This window comes from Paramisgurnus dabryanus, chromosome 9 (genome assembly GCF_030506205.2).
Source record: "Paramisgurnus dabryanus chromosome 9, PD_genome_1.1, whole genome shotgun sequence".
In the NCBI taxonomy this organism is placed as follows: domain Eukaryota; kingdom Metazoa; phylum Chordata; class Actinopteri; order Cypriniformes; family Cobitidae; genus Paramisgurnus; species Paramisgurnus dabryanus.
The window spans coordinates 13,068,544-13,092,856 of NC_133345.1; the positions used below are offsets into that span (position 1 = coordinate 13,068,544).

The 24,313-nt window shown below is 38.8% G+C and overlaps 1 protein-coding gene across 1 annotated transcript in view; it reads right to left on the reverse strand.

Annotated features, from left to right (window-relative positions):
• Positions 1-19,423: 19,423 nt before the first annotated feature.
• reln (reelin) overlaps positions 19,424-24,313 on the reverse strand; it is a 379,183-nt gene continuing 374,293 nt past the window's right edge. The window contains exon 66 of the mRNA XM_065275748.2: positions 19,424-20,669. The gene's annotated coding sequence lies outside the window, so the exon portion shown is untranslated. The remainder of the gene's footprint in view (positions 20,670-24,313) is intronic.

The window sequence follows — 24,313 nt, forward strand, 5'->3', positions numbered from 1 at the left end:
GCCGGAGACGGCTGAGTTTGCGGCACGTCCAACTGGAGACGGGCTAGAGCCATACGAATGATGGCTCCCATAGAGCAGTCCTCAACACCAGTGGTTCCCAACCTTTTTAGCCCTAAGTACCCCCACGGCCCTATCAGTAAGTTTCAAGTACCCCTTCATCGAAACTAAACCAAAGTTCTGTTTTAAAGACAAATAGTTTGTAATATTAATTAATTAATTAATTTTAAACATTAAAGTAAAAAACACTGACTGATGAAGCATGTTTATTTCAACAAACCACCATCATTGTGATCAGTGTTTGCATTTTTCTCAGCTCATTTGCATTTTAAAAGACACACCCATATGGCACATTTTTGCTCAGGCCTACAAAATGGTAATTATCAATGCTATTATCAATTATCTGTAGGGTGTTTTGAGATAAAACTTCACATACGGACTTTGGGAAAGCCAAAGACTTATTTTACAAATTTAAAAATGTCATCATATGAACCTTTAAGGGCCAGCTTTAGTAACAGCTGCGCAAACCATCAATTTGGCGTTAAATAACGACTGAACTTACTAAAGACACGCAGTAGATATTTAGCTCTGAAAATGTGATATTTTTGCGACCTTATTGCATATGCATTTGTAGAAGTTTTCCTTTTAGACGCAACATTAATGGGAGGAGAGTATTAAATTTTGCCAGAGGAACATACTTTGCCAAGTCATGCTATGTCGAAGTTGCTGTGTCAAATCAGGTGTTTTAAAACTTCTTTGCAGGAATGAATATAATGCTATTTAGCATTTTTTATAGTTAATAAACTTTGTGTCTTTAGAAACTATTCAGGTTCATTGAAAATAGTCATATCTGGAGTTGGACATCGTTATTGCGTTTTGGAGCATGCAGCGTGTCACACGGTGACGATTACGTGGGGCGGAACCAAGATTCTGAAGATTTGGTTCCGCCCGGAAATGGTCCCCACCTGGAGGGTGAAGCGAGAACACCGGAACTTCCGGGAAAACGCCGCAAGCGAAATCAAGCGAATGAGATGCAGGTGTGACAAATAAACACAGCGGTCTGTGATTGGAGGAGAGAAGGAGTCGAAGGAGGATAAAGAGGACCTGAAAACGGAAGGGTGGAGTGGCAGTTTGACTTTGGTTGCGTTGAGTGGCTGTGTAGTTGGGCTGTGTAGAGTGGCGGTGCAGTTGGAACGTTGTGTTGGAGCAGTGAAGCGAATATTTGGACTCGAAGACGGAGACAGAACGAAACAGTGGCTGACAACGAAGACGTGGGATATTTGGCTTGGCTGAGTATGTTTGGAAACCTCTGTTATATTTGGAAATATTGACTTACCTGTCCCGTAGATGTGTGTGTGCAACAATTGGACGATAGCGATTGGATTCCGTGCTACCTGAAAGGAAACCAGCTAGTGGGGGAACCGAAGAGAGGAAGTGTGATCATTCACCGTGAGTACAGAGAGTATTCAGATGGGATGTGCATAGTAAGAGTGAAATACTTAACGTGTGTGGGAGTCCTCAGTTAAACTGAAATAGCGGCCCCATCACGGAGTCGAGTGGTGGGTGAGCCGGGTACATAGCACCATTTGGAGGAAGGATTATCGCAGCAGCTGCATTCAAATCCCTGGCCTTCATCATTACAGCGCCCCGCAGACCCTCCAGCCGATTCCACGAAGACCTTGGCCTGACCTTATTGTTCACTTAAAGTGTGTCGTGGGTGAGTCTGGACTGTATAGAGTGAGTGTGTACACGTGATTGTATTGCAGTGAAGTGCTGTGTACCTGTTGTCAGGAGCCATCACAGGTCGGGGTTCTGGCCGTGAAAGAAGGGAGAAGACGCAGTGCGGCGGATGAAGTGCCTGTTCATTATATGCTGTTTAGCGATTGAGTGTGGGGGTCGGCGAGACGATAAAAAGCTTTAGGCTTGGACATCGTGCAACCCGGTGGTGAGAGTGGAGAAGGGTACAGGAAACCCAGGTCATCTGTGAGTACAATTCAGAGTGCTGGTTCATATGAGAGTGAAGCTACTGTGTTGCTGAAGTGTGGATGAGTACTAACTTGCCTGTCACTGAGCCTCTTCAAAGGTGCGCCCCTGTCCAGAGTCCCGACATCCTACGTGTGGGAAGGAGAGGGCAGCGTTCGGCTATGAGTGACAGCCTCGAACCCTCTGAAAGAGGAAGTCTACGAACCAGTTACCTGTAAAAGTACTTACCGTATCCACTGTTACCAGCCACCTGCAAGTAAGAGAAAGTCACAGTTAAAGGTGAAGTGTGCTCTTGTGTTACAGCTCCGCGCCCTCTAAAGGAGGAAGACTACGAACCAGTTACCTGTAAAAGTACTTACCGTATCCACTGTTACCAGCCACCTGCAAGTAAGAGAAAGTCACAGTTAAAGGTGAAGTGTGATCTTGTGTAACAGCCCCGAGCCCTCTAAAGGAGGAAGACTACGAACCAGTTACCTGTAAAAGTACTTACCGTATCCACTGTTACCAGCCACCCGCAAGTAAGAGAAAGTCACAGTTAAAGGTGAAGTGTGATCTTGTGTTACAGCCCCGAGCCCTCTAAAGGAGGAAGACTACGAACCAGTTACCTGTAAAAGTGCCTACCGTATCCACTGTTACCAGCCACCCGCAAGTAAAAGAAAGTCACAGTTAAAGGTGAAGTGTGATCTTGGGTTACAGTCCCGAGCCCTCTAAAGGAGGAAAACTACGAACGAGTTACCTGAAAAGTACTTACTGTATCCACTGCTACCAGCATCCTACAAGTAAGAAAGCCACAGTTAAAGGTCAAGTGTGATCTTGTGTTACAGACTAGAGCCCTCTTAAGGAGGAAAACTACGAACCATTTATCTGAAAAGTGCTTACCGTATCCACTGCTACCAGCATCCTATAAGTAAGAAAGCCACAGTTAAAGGTGAAGTGTGATCTTGTGTTACAGACTCAAGCCCTCTTAAGGAGGAAAACTACGAACCAGTTACCGAAAATTACTTACCGTATCCACTGCTACCAGCTACCTACAAGTAAGAAAATCACAGTTAAAAGTGAAGTAAGATCTTGTGTTACAGCCCCGAGCCCTCTAAAGGAGGAAAACCACGAACAAGATACCTGTACAAGCACTTACCGCATCCGTTGCTGCCAGCCACCTGCAAGTAAGAGAGGGGGAGAAACAAAGTCACAGTCATTTACAAATTAACAATACTGTGTTGCAGAAGTGAACAAGCCATCGAAAGGTACTGACCGTAGCTGCAGTTTGTTCCCCCTGAAGTTCTGCCTCCAGGATAAGCGGGGGGCGCCACGGGATCAAGGAGGAGGCCCCAACGAGTCCCATCCCCTCCCTGTTAAGAAGGTTTCACCTGGAGGCCAGAAGAGGGCCTTATATGAAGGAACAAAATCATCTGGCAGCTCTGCTCCAGTCCCGGACTGGAAGGCCAGAGGGACTTTATAGTATTGAGCTCCGCTGTTAGTTGGTCCACTTTGGAGGCAAGCCGGGGTCCCTTAGCCTTTTTTGCAGGAGTGGGGCCTGCGGTCTCAGCAGCCTGATGCTTAGACTTCCCAGTCTGATCTGGAGCCAGTCGCTGGGCTGGGGTCAAATGTCCAGGTGATGATGTAGAGCCCAACAGTTGCTCCACCTCAGCCAGTCTAGCTGCCCTCACTGCCCGAGGCATGATACCACAGTTCATGCAGGGGTCGTCAGAAAGACCCTCCTTTAAATGTTCGAAGCCAAGACATGAGGGACATAAATCATGGCCATCCTCAAGCTGCAGAGGAGCCATACAGGCTAAGCAGAAGTGGTTGCCAACCATGCTGGCAACTGAGAAAAAGGAAAAAGGTAGCCTCTGCGGAAACGCTGCCACCAATTAGTCACAGGGGCACACCTATGCTGGGAGCAGGAGCGAAAGCACTGCATTCACCAGCTAAGGGTAAACTATCCCAACGAAAAAGACACAGAATGCGGTACAGATGCCGGGAGAGGGAGCGAAAGCACAACCTTCACCAACAAACGTAGCAAAAAAGAAAAAAAAAAATAGCCTCAGCGGGAACGCTGCCACCAATCTAGTCGCTGAGGCACAAATACACTGGGAGCAGGAGCGAAAGCACTGCCTTCACCAGCTAAGGGTAACAAAAATAAGACACTATGAGTCCTGAAGGACCAGCATTGGTGACCACTGCCTTAGAACAACATGAAGTTGAACATAAATGGTGACATGAGTGACAAATGCTTGATCTGAAGTTTTAAATTTTTTTGTGTCCTGCACTCAACAGCAAAGAAACATTATAATGTATATCCATTAAAGAAGGAACAACAGACAAAACATCATTAAGCATTTATTGGTACTGGTATTTCAAGTTGTTTACAGACAATAAAATGTTATTCTCAAATTCTGTGTTTTCTGTTTTAATTTTTCTGGTTTTAATGAATTACATTAAAATAACAGAGACAGTTGACTCATTTTTGCTTCTACTCAACTACAAATAAGACCACAATACATTTTTTCTAGCGTTCTACATATACGCATTAGAAAAATAAATGCGGTGAAATTGCTATTAATCCATCAAATTTAGGTTTGAAAGCTCTTAAAGTGTATAGTTTACTTTATCTATAAATCGCACAACTACAGCGCAGGGCTGCCCAAGGTGCTGTACAAAGCACTTGTAAGATTACATAATAAATAAACAAATATAAAAATAAATAAATGCATAAATTAAAATTATGGAATGTTCAACATAAAATGTACTACATAACACATCACTAAAACAAGTTTCAAGAGTCGGAAAAGGTTTTAAATAGCAAGTAAGAATTTTACTCATTTTTAAAAACAGACAGTGACTTTATTTCCTCACTAAGTTAGGGCTGTAAAGTCCACAGTCCCGGTCGCCAGTTTTAATCGAGACTTAAGAACAGAAAGGCAGCTTATCGGTATGATTTAAAATGTAACATTTTAACTATGTGTCATGTTATATATATGTTTCAATTCAATTCAATTTTATTTATATATCGCTTTTCACAAAAGTCAATTGTTTCAAAGCAGCTTTACATAAATAGAAGCAGTGAAAAGCACAGAAAACGACAGATAGCACAACAAAATACATGATAGCATGAGCAGTTAAATTTGCTGCGGCTATGACTCAATATTATAATTGCACGTATTACTAAAGCAACGTATAGAAGAGGAAGCTAGGTAAAGCCCAAAAAGGCTGCCTCCCCGGGGTGAAAAACCCCCTAGGAGAAAAAAAACCCCGGGCTTTTATCCGAGGAAAAATAAGTCCTAGGAGGGAAAAACCCTTGGGAGAACGGAAATGGAGATTTAGCGGAGATTAAGCGGTTCTGCCGGTGATCGTTGGTCAGGTATCAGCTGGGCATAACGTTGAAGGACAGCCAGTAGATCAGAGGTGTGCCGACTTTCACATCTACCGGGACTGGGTCTGACCCGAGGACGAGACAGGGAGAGAAAAACAAAATCGTATTAGCGTAGCGGCCGTTCATATGTATTGAAGTGTCACACAGTGATGTGGTTTAACTCAGCTTAGTTCCAGACAGACTAAATATTGCGGCATAATTATGTTATCCACAGTTGAGGATTTAGCAAATTGGGGGCCCAATGCGAGGGTATATATGGTAAATAAGGGTCACCTTCCGATCTTTAAGAGAAAATGAAACCTGAAACCTGACGATATGTGTGTAATTATTTACATAAATGTGATGCTTAACTCATCCGAGTTTCTCTCTACATCATCAAATAAATAACATCATCTCCATCCACACAACATTAAGCGAACATGTCACTTAAGACCAGCGCATGCGCATTCTAACCCATAGATCGGTACTGCGCATGCATCTATGACGTCGTCAAAACATACCCTCGTCCAGTACGTGTTGGATCTGATCCACTACGTCATCGTGCTACACAGGGCCGGTTTTTGCTATGGGCAATGTGGGCGAAAGCCCAGGGCGCAATCTTTAGCGACCTAAAAAATTTTTTATATCAAAACAGTTTCCTAGACTACCGCTCATTTCCATGTCAAGTTAGTGTTAAGATACACAGGTTGTGTGCGTGTCAGAAGAGGCATGGGGGAGGGTGGCGGGGAATCAACTTGTGACTGCAAGTCTCTCGCTCGCCTTAAGGGGGGCGAGCGAGGGATTGACTGATCCCAGGCCAGAGGCCACACAACACAAACTGCTGCGTCTGCTTCCAAATAAATTGTATTTTTCATTCCTAAAATTAACATAGACCCATATACCTACGCACATGTAATTAATTGGGTTATGTGAAAAAAAGTATAGTCATCTACTTGACTCCGGTTGATTGACGGGCGAACGGACGTTGTTGTTGGCAAAATGTAATGCAAAGTTAATGATGTCAAGTCTTCATCATCATGGATCAAATTAAAAGACCAAATAAGCCATCAGTTGCCCTGTTCAGAAAAAGAAGAAAAGAAGATGAGGAGAAACGGGCAAAAGATAAAGGTATGCCGATTTCTATGAGTGACATGAGTGACAGTAGGAAATAGGCTACTTATATTAGCCTCGGTCTCTTGCTAATTTGGTTTTAGTTTTTCTGAACCAGCAACTATTAGAATTGAGGCATCATGTCATGCAACTAAATTCACCCATAGGCAACAGTTTGTGTGTGCAACACAAAAAGTGCAAATTCACACAGACCTGACTTTCTAATTTTTTGTTGCTTTATGTTAACTTAAATAACTTCTAATATACATTGACATGGTATTATGTAAGCTACAGTGATATAGCTTTTTAAATAATTTGTAGTGTGTTATGCTTAGTTTATAGGATGTTAACAAATTCTAATAAAATGTGTGTTATGGTCATTTTAATTGGGTAACTGATGCATGTGTGAAATAAGTGTATCTAACTTACATATTGTACCTTAATTGTAAATGAAGGGGCACTTCTGAAATATTTTTGAGCTAGAGCACCCACTGGCCAAAATGAGGAGTCAGATACTTTCACAGCAGCAACAGACATGGTTGTGGAGTCTGATGAGGAGTCATCTACCTCTGCAGCCACACAGGCCTCTTCAGGGATGGTCCTGGAGCCATCTACCTCCTCAGCCACGTGATCCTTGCAGGATTTCACAGGTGTGTGTCTGTGTGCGCGCATGTGTGTGTGCATGCATGTGTGTGTGCATGCATGCATACCTCTTGGAAACAAACACAAAAAGAGCTTAAGCAAAAATACAATTGCTATTGTAATAACTACTAATGTGTCACCATGCAAAAGCAATGCATACTATAGCTATACTATGGTATAAACATATTCACATACATTACAGATCACGTGTGCATATTGTCATGTTGTTATTATCACAAGTCCTGGTTTCAATTCACATGAATAAAAATAAATTTTTGCTTAAAGTATATCACCTTTACACTAAATGTGCACATAGTTTGGGATGTCACATTAACCCTTAACTAAAGTGGCCCCTCGTTTGTTAGGACGCCATTTTAAATAAGATTTGGTTCTCGTTTGTCACCACATAAGAGTCACATATCAGATTATCTCAATGTTTTTACATATATAAATCAGTCAAACACTGTGTTATGCCTTCACATGTCACATTAAAAGCTTCAGGAAAAACAAGCGCGTTCATATATAGCCAGTTAAAATAATATAAGCAATTAACTGACAGACTGTTGGCTAGTAAACTAGTTACGGTAACTGGTGAATCACCTGGCTAGCTTGAAACTAGCTGGCAAATTAGCCTGGCTAACGTTAATTCAATAATCATGACTATATGCCCATGGGCATTAAGACCTTGTTTAAATAATTAATATAATTCAGACCAAACGGATAAGCTATAGTCTATCCGCGCTTAGCTAAATTGTTAGCCAAACCAATCAAACTTTTTTTTCTGGTCAGTGGCGCAATTGTTTTTTGAAACTGCAAAATAGCATCAGAGATGGTTTGCGCCGGAACACGCCTCCTTTTTTGTGCTGAACCACCCAGGGAGCGCAAGTTCATTCCCTAGTTTGCCGACGTGCATCTGTGGAGGGGAAAAACCCGCTGTGCGCCGGTGCAAAATACGAATGATACATGCGTCACTGACAAAGTCAATTGCGCTGGCTGCAAGATAGGGCCCATTAAATTCAAAATGCTAGTGTCTTTAAACGAGTATGATGTCAATAGGTGATGGTTTTAAGTCCATTTTGGTGGTGGAAGGATGTACAGATTTGTCCTTTTAAGGATCTTTTTAAGGATTCGGGTTATTGTGAGTCACTCACTAATATGATCCGGGTTTTGCGAGTCACTTGAGTCACTTGGGCTACGTTCATACTGCAGTCTGAAACGACCCAATTCTGATTTTTTTGCCCCTATGCGACCTGTATCTGATCTTTTCATGACAGTCTGAATGACACAGATCCGATCTTTTCAAATTTGACCCAGGCCACTTGGGTATGTGGTTCTGAATCCAATACGTATCTGATCTTTTGAAATGCGACCTTCGTCTGAACGGCCAGGCCACATGGATCCGACCCGTACGTCATTGATACGCTACAAACGTCATAATTCTGCATTGAAGTAGACAAGAACGATAAGATAAACAACAACCATGGTGGACGTTGCTAACACTGCTCCACATCATTAAATTTTGGCCGTATGGGTGCACACTTTATATGATTTCACATATAACAGCTTTCTCCCAATATATTAATATATAGCATATTATTATAATGCTGTGAATAATATGTGAAGTAGCAGCTTTCAATAAATATTTTTAAAATGCGTTTATAAATCCAACAACCCCTGTGACCGGGCTCCACGTCCATAAGAGGTTTCTATGTTTATAAACCATTGCCTCTTTGTTTCTACATTAAAAGACAAAGCTGGCAATTCTGGCTATACTTTCGTTCTTTTAATAATTTCTTTATTTTATTTATAAATCACTCTGGGTTATCTGATTTATCTATTTGGCTTGTCTTTTGTTTCCGTGCACTTGAGGCATTTTGCACATTTGTTCTGCACTTTGTTACTTCTGACCTTATTTTATTAAAAAAAATTGTATTTATAATAAACGTAAATTCTGATCTAATTTAAGTCTGTAAATTTTGGATTGCTTTTCGTTGTATCGATGTTGCGCTATTGCGTGCTGGCCATGCTTGCGCATGCAATTTAGCCGAACGGGCTAGGTGCTCTGCGTCTCATATTTAGGAGTTCATCAAACTAAACATTAAAAAACGGATGTTTTTCGACGGGTATAAGTTTTTAAAATGTATTTAAAACAGACTGGTTATCTTGTCAAAAGTAAACTACAAAACAGGTAAGCCGTTTCTTTAAATTTCGGTGCTGAAACAGAAAATATCTGCACCAAACCTATATTTATGCCTGACACGACTGTCTTTCTTGTGATTTAATATTAAGGTTGGTGTTCACTTTCAAATGATAGCAAAGAGATTCCTGAAATAAATAATATCATCATGTCTTTCTGTATCTAAAGTGAATACAGAGATGATCAAAGTCAAAGCAAGGAAGCAGGTATTTCTATGCTAAATAATAACGCGAAGTGTCTATAAAATCATTAATTTCAGTGTTTTTCTGGTTATAAATTAACGTTTAATGAATTGTATATAAAGCTTAGTTTTTATAATTTACAGTAACAATCACAAATTATTTGTCATTTCTCATTTGTCTTTTTTTTGTCATGACTGCTTTGACGCGCTAAATCTCCAAATTAAATAAAAACACTGAATTGTAGCCGGAGTTTCCAAGGCAGTTTCCCTTTGTTATTTTTTTAGGTGTAGTTATCAAAATGTTTTTTTGTGTGATGTTCTGTAGATCGTGGCTTTAAAATGTTATGAGGAATAATTAAACAAATGTTACCTTACATTTTACATAAAAAAAACATATATATATATATATATAAATGCATCGTCAGTTTTGAATTCGTTCATCACTTGAAAGACAGTTTTGGTCACCTTATCAGAAAGTTGTTTCTGTGCTGCTTGTGAAAGAAATTAAAGTTGCCAATTTGTACGTGGTCTGGCCCCCTCCCAACCCACGCACACAACCATATGATTTTACTATCGGTCGACTATGGAAAGATTTGACAATTCTGATTCGAATATTTAAATCCTTAGTCGAGGACACCCCTAGAAGATTGTAATTGTGCTGGCTCCGCTGGGAAAATAACTTTAATATTGCAAAAAGAGCTCCACTGTTGACTCCACCGTTGTTGACATCCATGTTTAACGTTAGGTTACAAGTGACGTCCTTGACCGTTGAGTACTCTTATGCGCATGCGGGTCACTTCTGGGTCATTTCACGTTCACACAGGAGATCACAAAAGGTCGCATTTAATTAGAAATGTGAACGGCCTTGCAAATAAATCTAATTTTTTCTAAAAATTAGTGATGGGAAGTCCGACTCTTTTTTGTGAATCAGTTCTTTCGGACAGTTCGTTTCAAAGAACTGGTTCAAAAATCCGATTCACCAGTTCTTTAACGTACTTTACGTAATGACGTCATTCGCATCTAATTCTATCATCCAGGAGGGTAAAATACATAAAAAAATTCAAGTAAAGTCGTTTATGGTTGATTTATTATTATTTAGTTGTCCAACTAAAGCACATTCAAAAACTTTTAACAGAAATCATAATCAAGCTCATAACAACTTAAAATATAATCTGCACACACACACACACACACACACACACACACACACACACACACACACACACACACACACACACACACACACACACACACACACACACACACACACACACACACACACACAAACCTAACAAATACATTTTAGTCAAAACTGTGTTTAATATTATAAGCGGTACCATGCATATTTCCAGTGAGTTTTATGGTAAAATTAAATAAACTTACTTTATGTCTGTCAATCATCTTAGTTCATGCAGGCTACAGTATTAGCACAGCAACTCACTGATGTCCGTACTGTTTGGCTCACGCATGCTGCTCAGTATCCACAGTTCTTTAGTTCTTCGGACGCGTCCGATAGAAACTGTTCTCAAATCAGTGAACTGGTGACTCCACAAATGCAGCAACCTGTTCCTGACTCGACATGCACAGTATTAACGTATGAAGGTATATTTGGTGCAAAACAACTGCACACCTGTGACAGTGGAATTTGTATTTGTAGAGATTATCCACACATGTGTATCAGTAAACTTGAAGTCACAGAGGACGAGATGCAAACTTGTAGATTTTTTTCTTTCCCTCAAATACAACACAACAGTTACACATTCACAAATCCTTCAGTGCAGCTGCACAAATCCCATTTTACAAATCACAGATTAAGAAACTCACAAGTTCACATTTTTTGCTACAATTGATGCAGTAAATATGGTGCATAACCTACTTGAACGCCTGCATCAAATAATGTGAAGTCACACACAAATTTTGTACATTTGCAAAATCAGTTTGTGCATCTGTGCGATGAGACTTGCATGTGTGTACAATTTATTTTTCACAAATATTTTTTTATTTTTTTAATATTTTCTAGCCCAAACACAAGTACATAAATACAACTGCTTGAATCTGCTGCTACGAGTTTCAAACACTCTTTTTCATGTGCTCTCTCTTCTGCACCAATTATCTCTGAGATAAATGGTGCGAAAGTGATTTGTATACCTGTAGGCTTTGGCGAGCACTGTTCAGCACTGCCCACCAGATGGTGCCCCAGACACTCACTGAAGCAGAGTTTATTAATTACCATCAATGATTCAGCAAAGAAATCGCCTTTATCAAGGTATTATTTTCACCAAGTGGAGAACAATATAAATGGGAGTGCTAATTATACACACATGAAGGTAATTACATACAATACTCCAATGATTCATTAGTAAACAAAATATAAGTTTTTTATATCATACATTTCAAACCATCAATATAAGTAGATTAAAAAATACAAACAGCAAATACACACATAGGCCTACATATAAATAAGATACCAAATGATGTAACTCCCATTCATTTTTAATATCATAAAACAAATTATTTTATTTTTCAGACTAATTTTTAATTCAAACAGGAGGTGGGGCCATGGAAAGAACATTTGTGTTTTCTTTTGCAAAATAACCTTTTTTTGAAGAAAAATATGTGTATTTAAATCATGCTTTTTCTTCTAATATACTTATTTGGATGATTATTTCTGTCTTTTTGAATCGGGTTACTGAACAACTAAATTCTTTTTATTATTATCTAAACAGTTGTTCTGATTTCTTAACATTTACTTTGGATGCTAACCCAAATCAAATCAGCTTTTTAGACTTGTGGATAGCTCGTAATTGTTTATATAGGGATCCGATTAAAAAACCTACAGCTCGTAATACACTATTAAGAGTGGATTCTTATTGTCGTGAGCAGGGCCGTATGCAGGATTTTATAAATACCGAGGTCCATATGTATTTTTTTAGGGCATGCACGCCAGGAAAAAAATTCTTATTTCTCGGCTCTACATATATGAATTATAACACATCAGAAAACCAAAGAATCGAATAACTATAGATTTCAAACCATGTCAGTATGCGCAAGACTTGTGTTGTTTATTAGTAAGACATTGAAATAATTATGTTACCATCCTGGGCACTGTCAGTTAAGTAACTGAATATAGGATCAGTTCAGTGAATTAACCAAAGGCTATCAAGAATTTGTTTATTAAATTCATTCACAATATGCACACAAATTAAATATGGATTAATCTTTTACGAAGTTACAGTCAGGACCAGTGAGTGATTTTCTCTTCTTTTGTTATTTAAGTAACTTTAATGACTTCAACAGGTACTGTTTTTTTAGACTTTAAAACAGAATGTAATAAAATGTTTACATTCGGAAAACATATTAAGACATAATCAGTAGTTTACTATGATACTCACTAAAACAGTCCGGACCTCAATAGTGGGTACGGCCAAGGTCAAGAGTCCTGTCTGTGTCTGCCCTATTTCCCTCTTGTTCCTTTGTTGCCCCGCCCCCTTTTTTTGTTGCCATGGACATTAATTCATACTCCACCCACTGCCCATCTGTTTCCATAGTAATTAATTGTTTCTGTTCTGTCATTGGTTCTTGTCATGTTTAATTACCCTGCCTGTTGATTGCCTGTTTGTCAGCCGTTGTTTTATGTTGGTTGTTTCCTGTCATGTGTTACTGTTCGTGTTCTTGCCTGTGCTCCTGTACCTTTTTTGGATTTAATACACTTAAAAACTGCAGTTGGATCCACTCATCTTGCCATGTCTTGCCTTCCTGTGACAGTTATCATCCATTAACATTGAAGAAAAGTCTTCCTTAAGGTCAAATGTAATATATAAAGTCTAAAAATAATATATAAGGGACCAAAGGATTTTATTGAGAATCTTAATGATATGGAAATATCTTTGGGATTCACCCCCAAACAATTACAAGCTTATTTATTTGATAACATGTCACTGTGGTAAATCATATGTAGGAAAAACAAATAGAGAGTATAAAACACACATCACAAAACATCAGAGTGCAATAATATGCAGAAATATGAACCTGCCATTAGCACTGCATTTTGTTGAACTTAATCATCCTATTACTTCATTATTGTATATAGGAATTGAGAGGGTATTTCCATCTAGAAGGTGAGGTGAGTTTGACCAATTTTTACTTAGACAGGAGGCCTTTTAGGTATATTAAATGTGAACATTGGCACACATGGTTTAAAAGTAGATTTTGATTTGGGTTGTTTTTATAGGTATTATGATATTAAAAATGAATGGGACTTACATCATTTGGTATCTTATTTAAAGTTAAAATGTGTGTATTTGCTGCTTGTATTTTTTAATCTACTTATATTGATGGTTTGAAATTTAAGGAACTTATATTTAGTTTACTAATGAATCATTGGAATATTGTATGTAATTACCTTCATGTGTGTATAATTAGCACTCCCATTTATATTATTCTCCACTTGGTGAAAATAAAGGCGATTTACTTTGCTGAAACATTGGTGGTAATTAATAAACTCTGCTTCAGTGAGTGTCAGGCGCCACCTGGTGGGCAGTGCTGAACAGTGCTCGCCAAAGCCTACAGGTATACAAATCACTTTCGCACCATTTATCTCGAGATATTTGGTGCAGAAGAGAGAGAGAGCACATGAAAAAGAGTGTTTGAAACTCGTAGCAGCAGATTCAAGCAGTTGTATTTATGTACTTGTGTTTGGGCTAGAAAATATTAAACAAATAAAAAAATATTTGTGAAAAATAAATTGTACACACATGCAAGTCTCATCGCACAGATGCACAAACTGATTTTGCAAATGTACAAAACTTGTGTGTGACTTCACATTATTTGATGCAGGCGTTCAAGTAGGTTATGCACCATATTTACTGCATCAATTGTAGCAAGAAATGTGAACTTGTGAGTTTCTTAATCTGTGATTTGTAAAATGGGATTTGTGCAGCTGCACTGAAGGATTTGTGAATGTGTAACTGTTGTGTTGTATTTGAGGGAAAGAAAAAAAATCTACAAGTTTGCATCTCGTCCTCTGTGACTTCAAGTTTACTGATACACATGTGTGGATAATCTCTACAAATACAAATTCCACTGTCACAGGTGTGCAGTTGTTTTGCACCAAATATACCTTCATATTAACGGCTCATCAAGTCGGACGCGTCCGATAGAAACCCTTCTTGATTCAGGAATTCATTTTATCAGTGACTCTGGAATACCAGTATGTTTGTTACGCATGCTCATTATCAACAAAATTCACCATGTCTCGGTTCAGTCAGTGATACTGTAGGGGAGAGCTTCTACGAGTTAAGATACGGATTACTCTCTCTTAATTAAATTCGAAATGACTGTCGAGCACATCTGAAAGTGAGTAGACAAACTTTTTAAACGATTCAGTCCGATTAAGTGTACTGATTCAAGTCGTTCACTAAAAAGAACCAGTTCAAAAGAACGATTCGTTCACGAACTGGACATCACTACAAAAAATCGGAATTGAGCATTAAGCCCTGCAGTAGCCTTGGTCAAAATCTCCCAATTCCAATCGCTAATGCCAACCAAGCAACTCAGATCACGCATGCAGCTAAGAGTCTACGACTCCTCTGCTCGCAAAAAAGGGCTCATGTGACCTGAGGAACTCGTAAAAAACATGCATGTCTGTGGTAACATTATCAATAACATAATTGTAAAAGTTCGGTGTGTTTAGTTTCATTTCATAACGACAAATATTATATCAACACCACGTTTAGAAGATGTCAGGCCTTGTTGACTTGGAAGTAAGAGGAACAGTTTCAGATTGACTTAAAAGATCCACGATAGGCTTCGGTTAATGCAGCCACACAGTCACTCATCCGCGCAAGAACATGATCTTGTGAGTGAGTCCCAGACAGACCCGCCCGCTCCTGCACGGGTCCTGTGAGTGAACCACTCACGTCACTCTGAGGAGCCGTGTACGTCCGTCGGTGGCGGACCTTTCCAGCAGCACTGCTGCAGCAGTCCTCGTATTTAAAATGTTTAAACATTTGCAGCTTCTGCCCAAAACATTGTGCCAGTCAAATATTGCAACAGAGTAGTCTCCTAGTCCAGGATTCAAGCTCTATGAGTTGAGTCACTCTCTGTGTGAATCCCGAGCCGCCGACCAACTCATTGTCGCGCGCACGCATCCCTTTGTACTCGGACTCTGAGCTGCAGGAAATTACTATCCGGAATAGCAGCTTTTGGCTCACTCGGTACCCCCAGTCGACATTTGGTGATGTAAATTAACTCGTTGTTGCAAGTTATAAAACTTATGGCAGCTTGTGTAGAGTTATTTGTTGTAATTCTGTTTTAAACATTTGAAGAGCTTTGTGTTTGATACAATTTCTCATTTTTATTGCAAAATCAACTGACTCAACTGACTCGGGTTAATGGTCACTAAGGACTCATGGTTCTCTCGTCATTTTAGGGATCGGGTTAAATGATCCGAGTTTCGAGTGATTCGCTCATCACTATTGTAAATCCTTGCTGTGTGCTTAAGGAATTTACGATCGGCCTGCCTTCAGATGGCGAAATTGGGGTTTGAAAGGATAATAAGCAGAAATGTTGTGAGCCAATCAAAACGTCTTCTTTTTCTCTGCTTTGGCCCGGAGGTCGGCCATATAAGCAAGTGTCCAGTCAATCAGATGTTAACACACCAAAAACCACTCCAAATGTAGCAATTGGGGAGTAGTCTGGAATGTTGGTTGTACGCTGTTCCCTAAACAGACTACCATAAAAGTCATCAGAAACACGTTTTGTTTAGGCAAACGTTTTCTTTTAATTGAGGAGATAACTCGTTTATGGCGGGGAATAAGTAAAACATGATGGTGACAAAAAAAATCATAGTATTGGATTTTTTCATACTACCATTTTGGGCCTATTTATAGTATACAAAAGAACATGGATCAGTTTGAATACATCAGAATATGTTAAGAGATTATGTTGCCCTTTGCAGAAGAAGAAATAACCCTAAAATGGGTATGACATTAAAAAAGCAGTTTCTGAAACAAAACCTAAAAATAGACAGGAACTGTTGATCCTGGGTTGAAATACCTGTTTCTAGGTGTCAGATATTGATTGACTTGGTTTTATACAGATGTTAAGCAGTTATCAACAACAATAATTATGCAATTATGGACCAGATTTTCGAACAGCTTGCGCCAGCGCAAACCATAATTTTGTTGTTAATAACGACTGTCCGAATTTACTAATGACGCGCAGTGGACCATAAGCGCTGAAAAGGTGTGGTTTAGTTAGTTTTGCGACTGAGCTTATTACATATGCTTTTGTAGAACTTTCCCATTTATCTGCTATTTTTTGGGAAGAGATTGTTTAAATGATTCACACAATGCAATTTACTTTTTTTATTTTTGCGTGTCTGTTATGACTAGTATTTGCACCGATATTTAATGCCGAAAAAAGTATGTCTTAAATTACACTGCTGCAATTATTGCTAAAAAATAGAGGCATTACAGGGAGCGTGTGATACAATGCAGAGGATTGTTTCAACACGTAATAGTTTATTTGGAATGCCAGATGACCATATTATTCAAAAATATTGTTTGCCAAGCCATGTTATATTTTTATTTGATGAAGTAAAGTCATAAGGAGAAGTCGCACAATACCAGATATTTATCAACTTCTTGTAAACCTTTTTTGTATCCAGTTGTTTTTAGTGTCCTATGGTTCGTTAGCTGAAATTACACACCCCCAATTTTACATTGTGATGTCCATGGAGCTGAACTCAATATCAGCTCTGCTTATTTGCGATCCTGAACTACTAACTTTGTGCTTTAAAGTGAAGTTATATCTTAAGACATTTCTTCAGTTTAAGTGTCTTAAAAGAAAAATGTTGACACTGCTATTATTATTTTTTTGAACAGCATAATATTTATTTTCTTGGCTTCCCTTGAAAAGAACAAATTTTGTTAATATTTTGATTTGCAATTGAATGTGTAATGTTTTCAATATACTTAAAAAAGGAACATAACATTTTCACTTTTTACTCTCCAAGCTAGGAGGAAATTGGTCAGTCCCACTTTTTTTTACCAGTCTTGGACTATGGGGATGTTATTTATATGCATGCAGCTTCTACCTCACTACATACACTTGACACACAGTTTAACATGGTGCATTATGGTTCATTACTAATGCCAAGTTACGCACTCATCACTGTCAACTTTATGAGGCAACTGGTTTTAGATCTTTAGGTTTGCATGGTTCAGGAGTGGGGAACCCTGGGTCCTGGAGGGCCACTGTCCAACAGAGTTTAGTTCCAACCCTAACCGAACACACCTGAATTTAATTTCCAAGTAATCCTGAAGACTTGAATTAGATTGTTCAGGTGTGTTTAATTAGGGTTGGAACTAAACTCTGCAGGACAGTGGCCCTCCAGGACTAGGGTTCCCCACCCCTGGTGTAGATGGTTCCACTGCCATATTTTTATTCACAAAGCTATGAACGGTAATTTACCCAGCCATCTTAACAGTCTGTTGACCTGGAATCATTCCATTTACAATCTCTGCTCCTTTAACATTCTTTAAATATCCCATGTATAACAACTGAATTTGGTAAGACTGCTTTTATTTATGCTGCTCCTTGGTGTTGGAATTTGCTTCAAAAAGTTTTGAAGCTTTCTGTTTTTATCTCACTAGAAAATCTTTGAACAGTTTCTTAAATGTTTCAAATTGGAACAATGTACATGTTTTCAATGACCCCTTTATGTTTTTTTGAGTGTTTTATATGTATTGTAAATCTGTATTGTTTGTTGTGTCTGTGATTCTGTGTAACTTGTATAATTGTTGTTCCAGGGCTCCCTTGTAAAAGAGATTTGAATATCTCAATGGGAGATTGAGAAAAACCCTGTGGGGAAAGTCCTAGGAGGGGAAAAAACCCTTCTGATTCTATAGAGGAAATAGTATTTAATAGGTACTATGTTGTACAATTTTATGGGGATTAAAGGTGCAGTGTGTAAATTTCAGCACCATCTAGCAGTGAGATTGTGAATTGCTCAGTCCACCGTTTACTGAAACGCATGGAGAAGCTAGGGTAGCTGCCAAAGGACAAACATGTCATTGTCGTAGACAACTTAATAAAAAAGTTTGTTCGTTAAGGGTTTCTGTAGAAACATGGTGGCACAAAATGTAAGGGGACCCTCGATGTATGTAGATAAAAATGTCTCATTTTAAGTTAATAAAAACATGTAAGGTCTTTATATGTATATATGTTATTATATGTTTTGTATATTATATTGCATTTCTGTCCAGAGATCCTTCTAAAAGTTACACACTGCACCTTTAAAACATAATATATATGTATATATACACAGATAAGTAAACATCGGCTAGACATCATGTTGAAGGAAGGTCAGTAGATCAGTGGTGTGATGACCTCCAAGACAGCCGGAACTGGGTGTGTCAGTCCCATTGTCCTTGGAAATAAGGACGAGACAGGAAAATATGTAAACATTGCACCATTCTCATCTCAAATTAGGTCACATGTCCCTTATTTGTAACAATCTTCCATTTTAACTATTCACATTTTCTGAGGTTCTTTGTCCTGTGGAAATATGTAAAAATATGTATTTTCTGTGTTTTGATGGCTGAATGACCAGCACACTGATACAAAACAAAAGTCTTAAATCGCACGCTCTGCACGTCCATCCTTTACAGTCTTGGTTTGGAATCAACATGGCAGCAGACTAAATAAGGTGTATTGAATGAAGTTGCTGTTTTGGTGTGGACACCTTGGCTCCTGCCTTACAGAAGCAAAACTGACTTTGCTCTCTTCTAGATGACTTGCCTCAATGTTTTAAACTGTGGATGGCCCTATAATTTTAATTATACAGCACATCACTGTCATAGAAAAATTGCCATAAAACAGCCGTAAATAAAAACACTAGACTATTTGATGTATTTGATACTTTTTTATTTCCATTTTATAAGGCAGATGGATATATATATATATATATATATATATATATATATATATATATAGGTGGTGGTGGAGAGCTACACCAAGGGGAGAGGAAAACATCATAACAGGTATCAAACAAAAGGTGGGTAACAGCACAGTGGGAGGACACACAATGTAGATGGTAGGGTGTTGTTTACAAACAAGAACCTTATCTTTGCCTAATACAGGGGTGGACAATTCCAATCGCAAGGGTCACTGTCCTGTAGAGTTTAGCTCTACTGCCTTACTCAAACATGTCATTTCCAAATAATTTTGAGGACTTTGATTTGCTTTTCCAGTTGTGTTTGAGTTGGAGCTAAACTTTGTATGACATGGGCCCTTCAGGACCAGTACTGCCCACCTCTGGCCTAATAACTTAAAATGAAAAAAAAAAAAAAAATTCACGCATGGTGTATTTTAAATAGATTAAGTACAGGACCATTTACCATAAATATTTTTAAGTAACCAAGATATATAAAAAGTGATTTATCAGCAACAACAAACATTGTTAGTTTTTAGTCTCTTTTAAATTGGTTTTTTTGTGTGTCTTTTTTGTCTCTGACTTTGTTTCTTTGCTTTTCCAGGCCAAGTGTCTTGTCTCACAAAAGAAAAATGACAAAAGCCTGAAGATACAAGTCAGTATAAAACTAACACGTTGATTGGAACACCACAATCAATGCATCACAGAACAAACCCACAAACACACAACAGCAAAACACATTGTCATTATCTTCCTTGTTAAAATGGCTTCAGCGTGAATTCTTCATCTGTTCACTTCTGTGGTCTTACTCCCGAACTTAACGGTCATCATCATAACCATCAGAATAATGTTCACAGTGTGGTAGAGGGTGAGGTGAATTTAAGAGCGCGTTCTTGAAAGAGTTCACATCAGGAGAGTTCAAATAATATAACAATAATAATAAACTGCAGTTCTTTAAGAGTACAGTATATTAAAAATTACCATATAATTAGGTGCTTCGTCTTTCCCATCACACTGCTCTGGGAAGGCATTGATTGGCTAGAAATGGGACTAGATGGTCCATGTATAGTTCAGATGGGAGAGAATGGCCATATGCTGACAGTAGTGACCTGACATGGTGTTTATTCATCATGGAAAGCGTACTGTAGCGTACAGAATGATGTGCAATCGGCAGGTGGTTTAGGTTCGCAATGCCCGCCTTTTCCTGTTGTAGTAGTGGTGTAGACCAGTTTGTCTCGAGTAGTTCATCATGTAGTTTTGTTTACGGGTACTGTGAGGAGAAAGCCAATAGAAAAAGGGTTATTATTAATGCTTAAAACTCTCATGTTTAATCTCTATTATCAAACAATTTGGCCTCTTCAAAAAGCAAACCACTCATTTACTCATAACCTCAAACACTGTCAATATTTTTCTTTATTCTTTGGACTGGGTACCACTTGCAGAATCTGTAAAATGTTCGACAGAGAGAGAGGGGGCTGTTTACACTTGGTATTAAGATGTGTTTTCGTCAATCGAATCACAAGTGAACGAGAGAGACACATCACCCCTACTGAAGAATCCAGCCAAAACCAGAATAAGATGGTAGCTGGTTTAAGGTGGCAGTAGCTGGTCTCCAATTATACCAGCATAAAAAGTGACAAAAACACAGCTACACCAGCTAGCTACACCAGCAATACCAGCTAAAACCAAGCTGGGGGGAGACCAGCTAAAACCAGCTCACCAGCTTATGCTGGTCTTAGCTGTATTTTTCAGTAGGGACGTTTCCACCTGGTATTTAAATCTGTCTCTTTTGTCCACTTTTGACTGCTTCTGTCCTGATTACTTTGAGGGGGTGGTTTGTGGAGACTGTGGGCGAGTCTCTCTGCTGTCATTTAAATGCGATCGGGAGTAATGACGAGTTATATGGACGCAAACTAATATTATTTCAGATTCCACTGCTTGTGTTGTAAGTAAACAGGCTTCACAGTGTTGTACATGTATATGTAAGAGCTTTCTCTGATATTTCAGTGCATTTGATGAAATAAGATTGCGTAACTTTCTCATGCTTGCAAAATGAAACTACGTGGAAATCAGCCGCAGTTTTATTTAGTCTTCTGTGGCTGTTCAAACACATTCAACCACATGTGCCTTTCCACTACAAAAGCAATCCGTTCGAAAAGGTTTTTGATTATTTCTGAATGTGGTTAAAAGTGGTCGAAAGTGCACAAGCTAAAACGTTTTGAACACCATTTACACCTGGCATTAACATCGACCACTTGTGATCTGATCAACGAAAATGCATGTTAATGCCAAGTGTAAACAGCCTGAGAAGAAAGAGAGATCCTATAAAATGCTTTTGTTTTTATTTACTACTGCCCTGAATAAGCACTTTTAAAAATATATATATATTTACCTACAGTCCACAACACATAATAATAACTGATTTTACAAAAATAAACTACTGCTCAATATCTAAAGAAAGATAGTAAAGAAAGTAACAGCTAGCATGCATCAGTTATTTGTAAAATGCATATGCATATGTAATGTTTAACAGTAAAATCTCAATTTAGCTTGCACCGAAGTTATAACAACATAGTTTGTTACAGCTACACTGTGTACTTTTTTGAGTTAATTCTTAGCAAAAACCCATGTTTTCTTTCAAAAGTATGTGCTTAGTCGTGTGTAATTACTTCCACCCACTAATCAAAGTATTCTCGTAAGTGTAGAATCTGCTATTTAAAATACATATGGTCGAGTCGCTCGATTGGCGCATCCATGTTGTGCCTCCATCTTTGAAATACATTCGCCGACGAGGGATATTCCTGAAATTTAAGCTCCGCCTTTCGCGCTTTCACTCTAAACTCACGCTGGCCGCTAGCTGAAGCCTCCGGAGGTTGCATGTGTAGGCGGTATACGTCATCAAGACAGTCTTATTTCAGAATATTAACAATTATAAAGCTGACAATTATTCTTAGTTAATTGTAAATTGATGTAATATGCTTGTGATGAGCTGTGTTAGTGACATCGCTCTCCTCCACTAGGAATGATGGCTCAGACACTTCGGTACCTTAGTGCAAGGGTGTTTTATTTTCCAAAAATCCCCAAAGATTATTTGCAAAAAAAAAAATTATATTAAAGAAGATACATAAAGCTATTTACACAGCACAATGGCTGCCACTTTCCTACTACTCAGAGGAAAAACTGGCATAACTCTTTACTGCTCCTCAGTAGCATACCATCTCCAACTCTCTGCAGAAAGAGTGAGAGCCACCCTTATAATGACAAGACTCCGCCCACTTGGAACCAACCAAAAAGACAAACAGGTAAATCCATAATAATTTTACCATACACAAATCATTTATAATTCCTTTGAAATTACATACACATCACAATATCTATACATATTTATGGGTAGATATTCAACATACGATATTGTATGCCCTATTATCTTATACTGAGAATAACTTACTCTCTATATAGACAATGACTCACCCACACCAAACATACAGATAAAACAGCCCCGTGTCAGCGGAATGCGCAGGCGCCACGTGAGACGCCTCCATTTAAGGACCCCTAAGACGCATATTGCGTTTTGTCCCTTGTGCTTGCTATACCCAGGAAGCGCTGCACCCCGAAGACATGACGAACACTACCAACATAAACAGACACCTCTTAACAATGATTCAGATAAGTAAATAAAGACATTTGTTTTAACTCATCTGGTGTGTGCATTTTCCTTGTATTCCTAATAAAAATCTGCCACGCAAATTTTATGTATAACCATGGACATGTGGGTGTGTATGAGAACCAAGATAATTAGCAAACCCCCGTGTGCACCCGAGAGCAGCTAAGACTGAATGCATATTGAAACTGGATATATATATATATCTACATATGTGCGTGTCAGTAATAGTGTTGTCTTAGTCCGTGACAGAGCTCTCTGTCACAATGCTTATGACTTGTGAATGTAATGCTCAGTTAATTTAAATAAACCAGGTTTGATGACGTATGCAGCCCACATATGTGACCTGTGCAGACTGAATCCTTCGGATTCAACAACAGCTGCAAACCGTGATGATCCCGCGATCTAATGCTTTGATTTGAGGCAGATTTGAAAGCCTGTTGAAGACCTATTTTCGAGGGCATTAAATCACGTCGCCAAGGAAGCGAAAAGGGGATTTAAAATGACAACGCAACAGGAAAAACAACAAGACCAAAGTCAATATTGGAGTAATGTTAGTTTTCCAAGATGGGGCTCAAGGGACACCGAAGTTGCATACTTTCTATCTTCTTCACAGGTAATTCAGCATATTCGTTTACATCTATACAGTCTATGTTGTAAACTTGAAGTTTTATAGTTCCTTGGCTAACTATATGCATACTATGCAACTATATGGTTATGCATAACACTTGTTAGTGTAAAGATGCATGTGGTTTAATGTGTTCGAACAGCCACACGCCGTCTCTCCACCCATTTAAGTAATCTGAGGTACTGAGATAAATGTTTTTCATCTTTTCTGACCTCTAGCACAAACACATGGTGACAGCCCTATTTTTAGCCTTTCATTGATATAACTAACGCTGCTGATCTGCGCGTCTTTCGTTTCATTTTAAAAGCGTGTGAAAGTTGAGCGATCTTATTTCACCAATATCATAGAAAGCTCTTACATCTACACGGACATGTAACATGTTTACTTAAAACATAAGCATTGGACTCTGACATAATATTAGTTCGCGTCCATTTAAACCCATCATTACTCCCGCTCATGATTAAATGACAGGAGAGGGACTCGTCCACAGACCATCCCCTCAGTAATCTGGAGAGATGTGGTCGAAAATGGACAAAAAGAGACGGATTTAAACACCAAGTGTAAACGTGATGTATCTCTCTCGTCCACTTGTGATCCGATCGACGAAAACACATCTTAATACCAA